The 12,835-nt window shown below is 42.9% G+C and overlaps 1 protein-coding gene across 6 annotated transcripts in view; it reads right to left on the reverse strand.

Annotated features, from left to right (window-relative positions):
• The window catches only part of LOC119163162 (DDB1- and CUL4-associated factor 1-like), a 152,941-nt gene extending 146,644 nt beyond the window's left edge, over positions 1 to 6,297 (reverse strand). For all 6 annotated transcript variants that reach the window (XR_012886222.1, XM_075874022.1, XM_075874021.1 and 3 more), the window contains exon 1: positions 5,939 to 6,297. The gene's annotated coding sequence lies outside the window, so the exon portion shown is untranslated. The remainder of the gene's footprint in view (positions 1 to 5,938) is intronic.
• Between the last annotated feature and the right edge of the window lie 6,538 nt (positions 6,298 to 12,835).

Raw genomic sequence — 12,835 nt, forward strand, 5'->3', positions numbered from 1 at the left:
GGAGGGCAGATTGTGTTAGAAAAACTAGCCACCCTGTTTACGAGGTGTCTCCTGACGGGAAGAGTACCAGAGTCTTGGAAGAACGCTAACATCATCTTAATACATAAGAAAGGAGATGACAAGGACTTGAAGAATTACAGGCCGATCAGCTTGCTCTCTGTAGTATACAAGCTATTTACAAAGGTAATTGCTAACAGAGTAAAGAAAACATTAGAATTCAATCAACCAAAGGAACAAGCAGGATTTCGAACAGGCTACTCAACAATTGACCACATTCATACTATCAATCAGGTAATAGAGAAATGCTCAGAGTATAACCAACCACTATACATAGCCTTCATAGATTACGAGAAGGCGTTTGATTCAGTAGAAATATCAGCCGTCATGCAAACACTGCGGAATCAGGGCGTAGATGAAGTATATATAAACATTCTAGAAGAAATCTACAAGGGATCAACTGCTACCATAGTGCTTCATAAAGAAAGCAACAGAATACCAATCAAGAAGGGTGTAAGGCAGGGGGACACAATTTCCCCAATGCTATTTACCGCGTGCTTACAGGAGGTTTTCAGAAGCCTAGAATGGGAACAGTTAGGGATAAGAGTCAATGGAGAATACCTTAGTAACCTGCGCTTCGCCGATGACATTGCATTGCTGAGTAACTCGGGGGACGAATTGCAACTCATGATTACGGAGTTAGACAAGGAGAGCAGAAAGATGGGTCTTAAAATTAATCTGCAGAAAACGAAAGTAATGTACAACAACCTCGGCAAGAAGCAGCGCTTCGAGATAGGTAACAGTGCACTTGAAGTTGTAAAAGACTATGTCTACTTAGGGCAGGTAATAACCGCAGAGCCGAACCACGAGATTGAAGTAACTAGAAGAATAAGAATGGGGTGGAGCACATTCGGCAAGCACTCTCAAATTATGACAGGGTGGAGCACATTCGGCAAGCACTCTCAAATTATGACAGGTAGATTGCCACTATCCCTCAAGAGGAAGGTATATAACAGCTGTATCTTGCCGGTACTTAGCTACGGAGCAGAAACCTGGAGACTTACAAAGAGGGTTCAGCTTAAATTGAGGACGACGCAGCGAGCAATGGAAAGAAAAATGGTAGGTGTAACCTTAAGAGACAAGAAGAGAGCAGAGTGGATTAGGGAACAAACGGGGGTTAAGGATATCATAGCTGAAATCAAGAAGAAGAAATGGACATGGGCAGGGCATGTAGCGCGTAGACAGGATAACCGCTGGTCATTAAGGGTAACTGACTGGATTCCCAGAGAAGGGAAGTGGGTTAGGGGGAGACAGAAGGTTAGGTGGGCAGATGAGATTAAGAAGTTTGCGGGTATAAATTGGCAGCAGCAAGCACAGGACCGGGTTAACTGGCGGAACATGGGAGAGGCCTTTGTCCTGCAGTGGACGTAGTCAGGCTGATGATGATGAGTGGCACTCTTTCCTAGCAGACCTTCTCAAGAGAAAGAGGGGGGAAGCAGTGATGGAAGCGACATTTTGCTTTTCGAAGCAGATTCTGGAGCAGAAAAAAATGGTGTTTTGTTGCAGGCTCAAGTGTCTTTGGAGCAGATGCATGTTTTTAACGACTCCTGAAGTCTAAAACATCACTTCGCATCTAATAAATATTTATATTTATCATTAAACATGCTGTATGCTAGTATATACCTAGTATACAAGCAATAGAGTTGGCATAAATCATGGGCCGAGGGGAGGGGAGGTCAAGAGAGTCGGGATTTTTCTGGTGTGGCTGTGGATGACACCCCTTGCAAGTGTCCCACTTGAGATTTAGCTTTAGCATGTGATATAATTAACAGTCAAGTATAGAGCAATCAACTTTTTAAAAGGCTTTTTATATTTTACTACGTACCTGTGGTAAATGCCCTTCAGCTGCGTCAACTATGGAAATCGAAAAAAAGGTGAAAAAAAGACACTGAATAGAACAATGCAATTGCTCAAGCTTGGACCCCATGCTATTATTTTTAATTTTATTTGCAAGCATGATTCAATTCCGACATAAATAAAAATACATCTCCGATTAAAAATAAGAATTGGGCACAATAGCCTGATATGTGTCACCCCTTGAGATTTTTCTGGATTTACACCCCTGAGTAGCATACCAAGATGATAGTTTATACAGCATCCTTTTTGCTTCACTTAGGCTCACGGGATGGTCCCATGGTTCGACTTCATTTTTTTTTTTTTTAGTTTTCCAACATCCTTTCCGAGCATGCTTGGAGCAGTTACTAGCAAATATTGCACTTTGTAGCAGCATGAAGCAGCATTTCTCTTTTGGAGCAGTTTGGAGCTATTGGAGCAGCACTTCCATCACTGGGGGAAGGCTTGGGCAAAAGCTGATGTCCTCGCCTTTGCGGCGCATTTTGGTGGGGTCACGTATTTTAATGTCTCAAAGGGAACTGTAGTAGCACCCGAGAAGCGCTTATTGAAAGGAGCTGTGAACGTGATGGTTGTGTGCACGCACTTTTGTGTGCTCAAATAGCAGCTACGTTTACCTGAAAAGCCCTCTGGGCATAGCCTCACTTCTTGCTCTCTGAAACAAACTGCGAGTGAGCGCTATAAAACCATTTCCAAATAATTGACCATCACAAGCTAATGAAAATGAGCTTTCTAGCCGTGATAAGTAGAAGGTTAGCTTACTATTGCAAGACAATAAATTGGCCTCATATCTGCATGTTTCTGCAAATGTCGCCGAAAGACGGTAGTCTTGCGTGTGAAGAGAGTGAGCAAGACATTTATTTGATGTTCTGCGCAAGAAAATCGGTGAGTGGTATTCTGGAGGCGCTGCGTTAGAGTGCCTCGAGTGTGCAGCGGAGGCGAACGAGTGCATCAAGTCACGTCACACTTGAGACATGAGCGCCATCTGGCAGTTTTCTTAAAAAACAAAGCACATGGCTATGAGACGGGTGTGCGTGCCCATCTCAGAGGCGAAAAGGCGTAGAACGCAAGGCAAAGGGCCGGTGCCACCACCGTGTCGTCTTGGCAAAGCGTTGGAAACAGTCCCCGTTCCGTGCAAGCGTTGCATGGTCAGCGGAGTGTGATAAGCGCTATGGTCCTTAAAATTACTTATGTATGCCTTTTCTAGTAAAAGACGCACATGCAGAAAATATACGTGTTGTTATAGTGTCCCAGACAAGCACAATTATTGCTTTTTAATTGACAATTGCACAAGCATGAACGTTCAATCTTGAGCAACATTTGTGGGCTCTGGATGAGATCGGCTGTTTCAAGTTAAGAGTGGACAAACAGACAAATGTACAGACAGACAAAAATTTTTGTGTCGAAGGTCCCCAAGAAAGACTATCATCTTTAAAAACAATATGCAAAGTTACTGCATCAGCGCTCCTTTTTTTTTTTTTTTTGAAGACACCATGAATTACTTTTCCGCACTGGTGAGCAAAAAACATCCTGCGAAAAGTGGATACAGCTATGATTCGAAACTTAACTGTATTGGGCATGTTATCAGAATTGGTACTATAGTGAGATGACCCACAAGCAACAGTACGTGCAAAATGTAGAAATAGACTAACATAAAATATCAACATTTTTCTGCACTTCAGACTTGCTTAAAAACATCTCTGTATACTGGAGATCTGACAGGAAGAATAAACTCAAAAATTGTGCCTGTGCCCATTAAAAGAGCAAAGTAATTTTGCCAGTTCTTAAGCCTTCTCAAAGGAATCAAATGAGCTCTTCAAGTAGTACTGACAAAAAAATGTTCGGTTCTTATGCATCAAATGAAAACCTAAGACCTAAGGGTGCCTAGAAAATGTAACCCTAAGCAAGGGTGCACCCTGAAATATATGCCAACTTCACAACACAATATGAGCTTCTTTTCATGTGCTCACGCAAGATATCGTCAGGTTTCCACAGACACTCCGCACCGTTGCACTGCTGGTGACGCACAAGTGGCCATTTTGAATGTTTAGATGACTCAAAAGTGGCTATATTGGAAGTTTTGCTACCTGACATTATCACAAGTAGCGAGACTGCTGCGTGAAGCCACCAGGATTAGCATCATAGCCCAACGTACGGCCAGTGTCGATGACGGTATGTACGCTATAAAAAAATTTACTTTAATATCAAAATTAGATTCGTATTTGCCAAGCTTCACACTTGCTCAGAGTCATCTGTGTAAGACAGATTTGTACGGTGGGGTAAACGCACCTTCCAAAAATGGTGTCAGTACCCCTTAAGCTTAGCACACAGACTCCACAACATCACAGATATTGTTGTCGTAAAAGTGATCAACTTGAAGTGGTAGAACTTCTTCCCTGGCTACATATTGTCGAGACGTGAAGACAGAGGTCGTATTTGAAGACGCTGAGAAAACAGCAGCGGGTCGGTCTTTTTATTAGCCGTGCGCGCGAGAGAGTTTCTCGTCTTTCTCGTTGCGTTCTGCATAAAAGCGTGAAGATGCGCTGTCGCCTTCGTCTTTTTCCCGGGACGCACGTGACAATATTCATCCTAGCAGGCCAACTTAGCTAAACTGTTTGTTAACTCAAACATTTTTAACAGCAAATCACTCAGACACTGCAAATGCCAACATGCCTTGACCTGTCTGTGGCTGGTATTTTGTATCTCTTCAGAGGGCACATACACGTGTTAATCTGCGTTACTTGTTTAAAATTGATTTGAACACGTACACCAACGGCGATACATGCGTTAATATACATTTGTGTAGCTTCATACAGACCCTTAAAGACACAATCATTGTGAAACGTGCTTTCTCAAAGCGGTTACAACACACCGTCAAATATCTCGGTAATAGTCACTGAAACTACACACACACAGCATACCCAATTATTCCAGTAAGAGCCGCTAACTGCGACCTATGGTCAGTTCACCGCTGTAAACATCGCATACGGCAGCAGAAACGAATCCGATTAGTTGGAAGTCGTCTGACCTTCGATTAGGACAACTTAGCGGCACAAGTGTTTGAAAATGATCTTCAATTTATAAAATCGCGATTCCATCTGGTTTCCGCGACTAAGTTGGCGATAAGGAACAGCTCCCTCACGTACTGTACACTGAAATAGGCTAGCGGCGAGATAAACAACAAATTGCGCGCCGAAACGAAGATAGGATACGGCCCGACTGATTCTGCCGATCTAAATTTGTGTAAAGTGCGTTCCTATGTACGCGGGTGCATTTGCATTTCCATCAAACCGAAATGCGGACGTACCCACGCCTTCGCTATCGAAAACGTTCTGAGCATGACGCTTTACAATCGTTGTAGGACGAAAAGTTGTACGCCGTCTTGGCCTAACGGAAAGTTGCCGTTGTTCATCAAGGGCTCGCGAACGAAATCACTCGACTGAGGGTTCAAAGTTGAGCGAGTTTCAAAACCGAAGAAAACGCGCAAACGTTCGGCGGACCCACAGGTTGCTAGACAGGGCGATTCACACCTGAGGATTCTGTTTATCGCAATCTTGTTTACCTTACGCCACTACACCGGCCGCAATCGTCCTGCATTTGGTTCAAAAAGGGCCGGTTGTGATGCGACATACAAGTCAAGGGCGATTCAAACCGAATACTTCTGAAATTAGGATCGAGAGCTTACCTGAATGAATGAGCGCGGGTGGGAACGAATCAGCTGATGGATGTAACTTGGAAAAGAGTTGGTAACAGTTGGATTAGCAGTTGCTCGGTTTAGCTAGACGCGCGCGGCGAGAAGGCGTTGTCAAATGGGTTGCAGCAGGCGGTAGTGTCACGGTGAAACAACGGCAATAAACAAGTTCGCCGGACGGCGCCAGGAGTTAACCCTAGCGCATCGGTGCGCCCCGAAGTCGCGAGGTCTTCTGCTGGCGCCCTCCGAAGATGCACGGACCGTCTGCAAGCGCGCGACACGGCTTCGCCTGACCAAGAGAGTACGTCTGTCTACGCGAACAACGGAGTCTATACTCACCCGGCTTGGTGGTAAATGGAGTGGCCGGCTGTTTCTTTTTCGAGAAGACGACGAAGAAATGCACGTTCACGCACAACGCGAGCCGAGGACTCACAGTCGATGCCACGTGCTTCCAGGCGCCGCAAGCAGTAGGCACTACACGAGCTGGCTCAGTGGCGTGACGAGCGTGTAACGTTGATCCTCGTAGCGTAGCGGAGCTTCTCGAAGTGCCGTGGCAACGCGGTACGCGCACAGGATGCGTCTCCTCGAGATGGCGTACGCCGACACCGGACCGGCTCGACACAGAATACGCCTTGTTTTTTCTTGTTTGCGTCGCAGAACGCGAGGCGGCGGAGCCGCCATGATGACTTTTGCGCGCATGTTCGTCCGTTCGTCTCGCATTTCGTCACCTGCCTTTCTCTTTTGTTTTTTGTTTCCAATAACAAAAACTGCTCTTAATCAAAGGCTTAAATTGTGTTCACGGTTTCTTCTTATCAATATTAACAGGTTAAGCGATTTGTTTTAGAAAACCACAAATTCCAGAAAAAAAGCGCTGTTCCTTTAAAATTTCGGAAGATGGCGCTCAACTACCAGCGGTAATTTTGAATATTTAAAACAGTGGCCTGGCCGAGGAGGGCACTGGCATTCGGTAATCAACCCGATAAAAACAATCTCATCTAAAGTTCAGGACAAAAAACAAAATTGTGTCGATCCTTCTGCAGAAAAAAAAAGGAGAACGTCGTTATGCGTTATCTAGAACGAAATAACTGGCGTCATGTCATTTGTTCACTTCGAAGATGCATGTTTGAACAGCCAAGATGTGCTTATATTTTGGGGGCTTGGAGCGGCCAGTTTTCACACCTTCTAAATATAGCCGCCCTACTTAGGTAGAATTTGGTGCGTTTACAATCGTTTTAGCTGTCAGATGAGCAGGAAAACCCGTAATGTAGACTCTGAATGCGGTCCAGCTGATAAGTATTTTCCCGTTAGAGACAGCGCGATAAATGAATGCAAGGACAGTTGCTGTCGCCTGTACTTTTTTTTTCGCGCCATTTTAAAGATAAAAGGAAAACTGTTGTCACTTCAATTTAACAGTTAGCGGGGTTCGATTTGTGGCTGGTCGAGCAACTTGTGTCCCGGAAAAATTTCATTGAACCGGGAGAACCATACAATAAAAAAAAATGAAGCACCCTTAACCTTCACGTTTAAGAGTTGAAAGTGATAGCGACATCCAACCCCTAGTGCGCCCTTCAACCGCTAAGTGAATATTTATATGTTTTGTTCACAGCACAGGAAAATGAGAATGGTAGACTTAGCCGATGCCAGGCACAAGCGGTCACTTTTTATATACGTGGTTTCCCAGCTGGCCGCTCTCGAGCCAACAGTCACCAGCATGTCCAAATTACGTATTCCCACAGGCTACTGCAATGCTCAATGGGGAGGCTATAGCCAAAGCTGTTTTCAGATCGCGAAACGGCAGTGGGGCACTTGTTGGCCGTAATCGCTGTCATTGTAATTAGAAACGAGGAAGAAAAAAAAACTTTTCTAAGAATGTCAGCCACGCTTAATGAGTGCTATCATAGATTCAAGCATGAGCGCCTTTCATAGCGGGTAAGCCACCGTGCTGCCATGCTTCACTTTTTAAGATGAAACAATGGAATCAGCCAGGGGCAACAGATACCACCGGTGAAGAATGTCATTCACAGCGACAGGTGTTATGAGCAAAAATCAGAGTATTGCTCTATTTTAGGAATAAGTTTGTTCTTTATTTAAATATTTATATGCATTAGATCAAGCACAGCAATTTTCTAGGTCATCATTAATCTTTCTATTATATCTCCATTATTCTAAATCATGACCATATTTTTTTAAAGCCACTCAATTTTTGGCCAATCCTCCATAGAGCGTATGCGCCACGGATGATAGGTGAACAAGAACGAGATCACAACTCGGTTCACGTGCAGTTGCCGCCACCGGTGGCTGTAGCCACATCGCGCGAAATTAAAAAAAAAACAGAGAAAACCTAGCAGCAGTGATTAAGTGGGGCTAAACCCGGGTCCACTGGATGTTAGCCCCAGTATTCTACGACTGAGCTACACCGGTTTTTTTAATTGTTTATTGCTTACTTTTAAACATCATAACATAGTGCATAGTGCATAGTGGGCACGAGAGCAGTGGTCTCTGCACAGCTCTAAGCCGCTATTTCTTCACCATGCAGGCCTTCTTTGCGAACATCCTGCCGTGGTTATCAATTTGCTCTGCTGGCTTGGCGCATGTAGGTGCGCCGCTACCGACAACGAACCTCGTCAGCGTAGCCGATCAACACATGCCGAGCTCTGACGCCCCTTGGGTGCTCTTTGAGTATCCACCAGCCCCATCGACGACAGCAGCAATCGCCACCGACAGTTTTAAGAAGCAACACCTGGACACCGCCTTCAGTGGGCACGAGAGCAGTGGTCTCTGCACAGCTCTAAGCCGCTATTTCTTCACCATGCAGGTGTGTACTCCTTTACTACACGCTAAAAAATCTGACAACCGCTGTCTACTGCTGTTCCCGTGCCCACGGGTGTTGTGCGAGACTCTGTGTGAATGTTTTTCAATGGCTCACACCTTGCTTTGTTCCGGCGACATTGAGACTAACCCTGGACCCAATACCCGTGCCACAACACAACAAGAATTTCATGAGTTACCCGAAAACCCTGCCGAACAAATGAATGTCTTATTCCATATGTTGAAAGACGTGCACTCGCGTTCGTTACAGAGCTCACAGTGTCAGTCTGAGCTTGCTATTGATGTAAAAGCAATTAAAGCCGGACAAAAAAACATTCACGTTGAAATTACTGGTATCCGGAAGCGGCTTGACGAATTGGAAGAAAAATCGATCAAACTGGATACTATGACTGAAGAATTAGCAAGTGTGCAAAAAGCCGTAGAAGAACTAACCGACGAGAATAACCACGTGCAATCTAGACTAACCGAGCTAGAGGACAGGTCCAGAAGGGACAATTTAATCTTTCATGGTGTTCCAGACTCTAGAGAAACGTGGCAAGAAACCGAGGCGAAATTGACGAATTCTATTTCTGCTATTCTTGACAGTTTTTCCAGCGAGTCATTTCAAAGGGTGCACCGTTTGGGTAACCCTTCACCCACTAAGTGCCGCCCCATCGTCGCCAAGTTCACTGACTTCAAAACGAAAGAGAAAGTGCTGTCACTGCGCAATCAACTAAAAGATAAGAATATTTCAGTAAGCGAAGATTTCTCTGTGGCAACGAGGCAGGCACGTAAAAAACTTATTGACTTTGGGAAAGCTCAGGCCGGTTCTTCACCACTTAAGCTGCGTTACAACAAGTTACTACTAAATAACAAATGTTACATGTATTTTCCCGAGTGCGACAAAGTTCTAGAGGTGAAAAAACGTACCAATTATGTCAATAATGCGAGAGCTTCTTCTTCTGTGAACACGACTACATAGGGTTGCGCGAGGGGAGGTGACCACAAATCAAATCTTCAGGTATCTGTCATTTTTTCTAACGTTAGAAGTGTACTAAATAAATATAATTCTTTATCATCAGCTATTGATACATGTAGCGCAAAAATAGTTGCATTGACTGAAACTTGGCTCCATGCGCATGTCCGCGATCAAGAAATCTTTGATGACGCAACCAATTTTCACATGTACCGTTGTGATCGGACAGTGCGCAGGGGAGGCGGCGTTCTTCTGGCAGTCTCAAAAGACACTCCTTCTTCCTGTATTCATATTAACACTGAACTAGAGCTAGTCTGGGCTATAGTAACCATTGGACACCATAAGATAATATTAGGTGTATGCTATCGTTCTCCCTCTTCACCTTCAACATTTGTCGATGAACTTCACGACGCAATTAATATAGTTTGCACACGATTTCCATCACATCCCCTGTTTCTCCTCGGAGATTTTAACTTTCCTAGTATAATGTGGAACGCATACGCACCCTACTCTTTACCGTCTTCGCCGCAACCAAATGAATTCATTAACCTATGTTCAACGTTTTCCCTGACGCAAGTAGTGGCCTTACCGACTAGGGCAACTACTAACAGTGCTAGCATTCTTGATCTGATACTAACAAACCGACCAGACTTTGTTACCGCTATAACCTACGCACCAGGTATCAGTGACCATTCTTTACTTTCATTTTCATTTAATGCACCCTGTCCTAATAGAGATAAAAAAAAGAAAAAGATACGGGACTATAAAAAAGCCAACTTTGACAAGATAAACAGTGAACTAGCAACTTTTCTAGACATATTTCTAAGCAGTTTTGATACCCGTTCAGTGCAGTGTAACTGGGATATGTTTGCAGATGAAGTTGAACAACTAACCAATAAGTATATCCCTTGCCGTACTATCACAACTAACGCACGTGCGCCATGGTACAACGCGTACATCAAACGCTTATCTAACCGAAAGAAACGTTTTTATCGTGCAGCAAGATGTTTACCCACTAACCACCCACGCTGGGCTGCCTACAAATCTGCATCATCCATCTACATATCTGCACTAAAATCCGCTAAAGACAACTTCCTCACTCAAGTCCTGCCGTCTATGTTACAAACAAATGCAAAAAAATTCTGGCGAGTTATTAACCCCCTATCTGACAATCATATTTCCTTGATCGATTCATCCGGTAACGAAATTAGTGAAGCCCTTTGCGCTTCTGTTCTCAACGATTCCTTTATCCAAAACTTCTCCGTAGATAGCCATAATGATTTACCTAGCGCAACCTTGCACAATTATTCACCCATGTCATCCGTGATTATCGAAACTCTTGGAGTTGTACGTCTCATTGAATCACTTAAGAACGATTCATCTCCTGGTTATGATGGTATTAACACAAAATTTTTAAAAAATACTAGCGCTTATAGTTCCATTATAGTTACTAAAATTTTTCAACAGTCACTAGATACTTCTACTATTCCTAGTCAATGGAAAATCGGAAAAGTCGTTCCACTCCATAAATCTGGTAATAAACACTCTTCGAATAATTATCGTCCCATTTCTTTAACCAGTATTTGTTGTAAAATGCTCGAGCATATAATATTTACAAACATAGTCAATTTTTTAGAATCAAATTCATTTTTCACGTCAGCACAACATGGCTTCCGTAAAACATATTCATGTGAAACACAGCTAATATCATTCACTCATCACTTACATCAGATCCTTGATAAATCATCCCATGCTGACTGTATTTTTTTAGATTTTTCAAAAGCTTTTGACAAGGTTTGCCATAGACTTCTACTTTACAAACTACACCAACTAAACCTTGACGGTAACCTACTAATGTGGATTGAATGCTTTCTCACTAACAGATCACAATTCGTTACTGCCAACTGTCATAATTCTCCATTTCGCGAAGTTCATTCTGGCGTTCCGCAAGGGTCCGTCTTAGGTCCCTTGTTGTTTCTCATTTATATTAATGACCTGTCATCAGTTGTATCATCAAAAATTCATCTATTTGCTGACGACTGTGTTATTTTTCGAGAAATTACTACCGATAATGACATTAATATATTGCAGTCTGACCTTAACGCTATATCTAACTGGTGTGATAAATGGCTAATGGACCTAAACATTAAAAAGTGTAAAATCATGCGTGTATCAAGAAGTTGCACTACTTCACCTATTTACTATCTTAATAACATTCCTTTGGATTCTGTTAACTCTTATAAGTATCTTGGAGTTCACATAACAACTAACCTCAACTGGACAACTCATATTGAATACATCATTATCAATGCTAACCGCATGCTTGGCTATTTACGACGTAACTTTTTTAACGCTCCACATGGTTTAAAACTGCTACTTTATAAAACACTAATACGCTCTAAACTAGAATATGCTACAACCGTGTGGGACCCTACCTATAATAACCTGGTAACTTCCCTTGAACTTGTTCAGAATAACTCCGTTCGTTTTATATTGTCCAATTATAACAGAACCGCTAGCATTTCAACCATGAAAACTTCACTTGCACTTCCTTCCTTAGCATCTCGCAGAAAAGCCTCCCGTCTAACTCTATTTCACAAGATCTACCATCATCCCATCTTGCATGCCCAACTACTACTTCGCCCACAGCACATTTCCCACCGCATTGACCACCATCACAAAGTAGGCATCCCTTCATGCAACACAAAAACTTTTTTCAATTCTTTTTTGCCTCGCACATCAAAGGAGTGGAACAGACTTCCCGGTGACATTGTTGCTATTACTGATAACAATTTGTTCCGTGATGCTTTAGCTAACATTGTGTAATAAGTTCTTTTTTTTGTGTTTTGTTGCAACAGCTAACATTGTATATTTAGGCTTGTTGTTGTATTACCTAACATGTATTATTATACAGCATATTAACAAACATTGTGCTCTTCCAAATTTATTTGTACGATTTAACCGTATTCACTGCTTTTTTTGTTAAATTCAATATTTTATTGTAAATAACCCACCCCCCTCTGTAATGCCATTTGGCCCTGAGGGTAAAATAAATAAATAAATAAATAAACAGTACATACAGAGGTAATGAACTCAAGGTTATATAGTGACTAGAATTCTTTTAAACGTTTGAGTGGCTCAAGATGTTCGAGTCGCTCTGGAATTGGGTCTTTAGTTTACAACTCTTCAATAAACTTCGTGATTATTTGACAGAAATATTCAAGGATGCGCAGTGTATTGATGTCGGCATGGCGGACAGCCTTGTACTTTTTTTCCAGATACTGTGAAGCCCGAGCATGTCATCACAGTATCATAAGGTGCTCCATCGTCTTCTCCATTAACTGGTAATAATAACCTGATCCCGTGGGTATCTATCGGTAAATATCTTTTGATAGTTCTCTGCAGAATGTCCCAGAAGAACACCCCTTCCCATCAATCGACAGCCATTCTTT

Source organism: Rhipicephalus microplus, chromosome 9 (assembly GCF_043290135.1).
Source record: "Rhipicephalus microplus isolate Deutch F79 chromosome 9, USDA_Rmic, whole genome shotgun sequence".
Taxonomy (NCBI): Eukaryota; Metazoa; Arthropoda; class Arachnida; order Ixodida; family Ixodidae; genus Rhipicephalus; species Rhipicephalus microplus.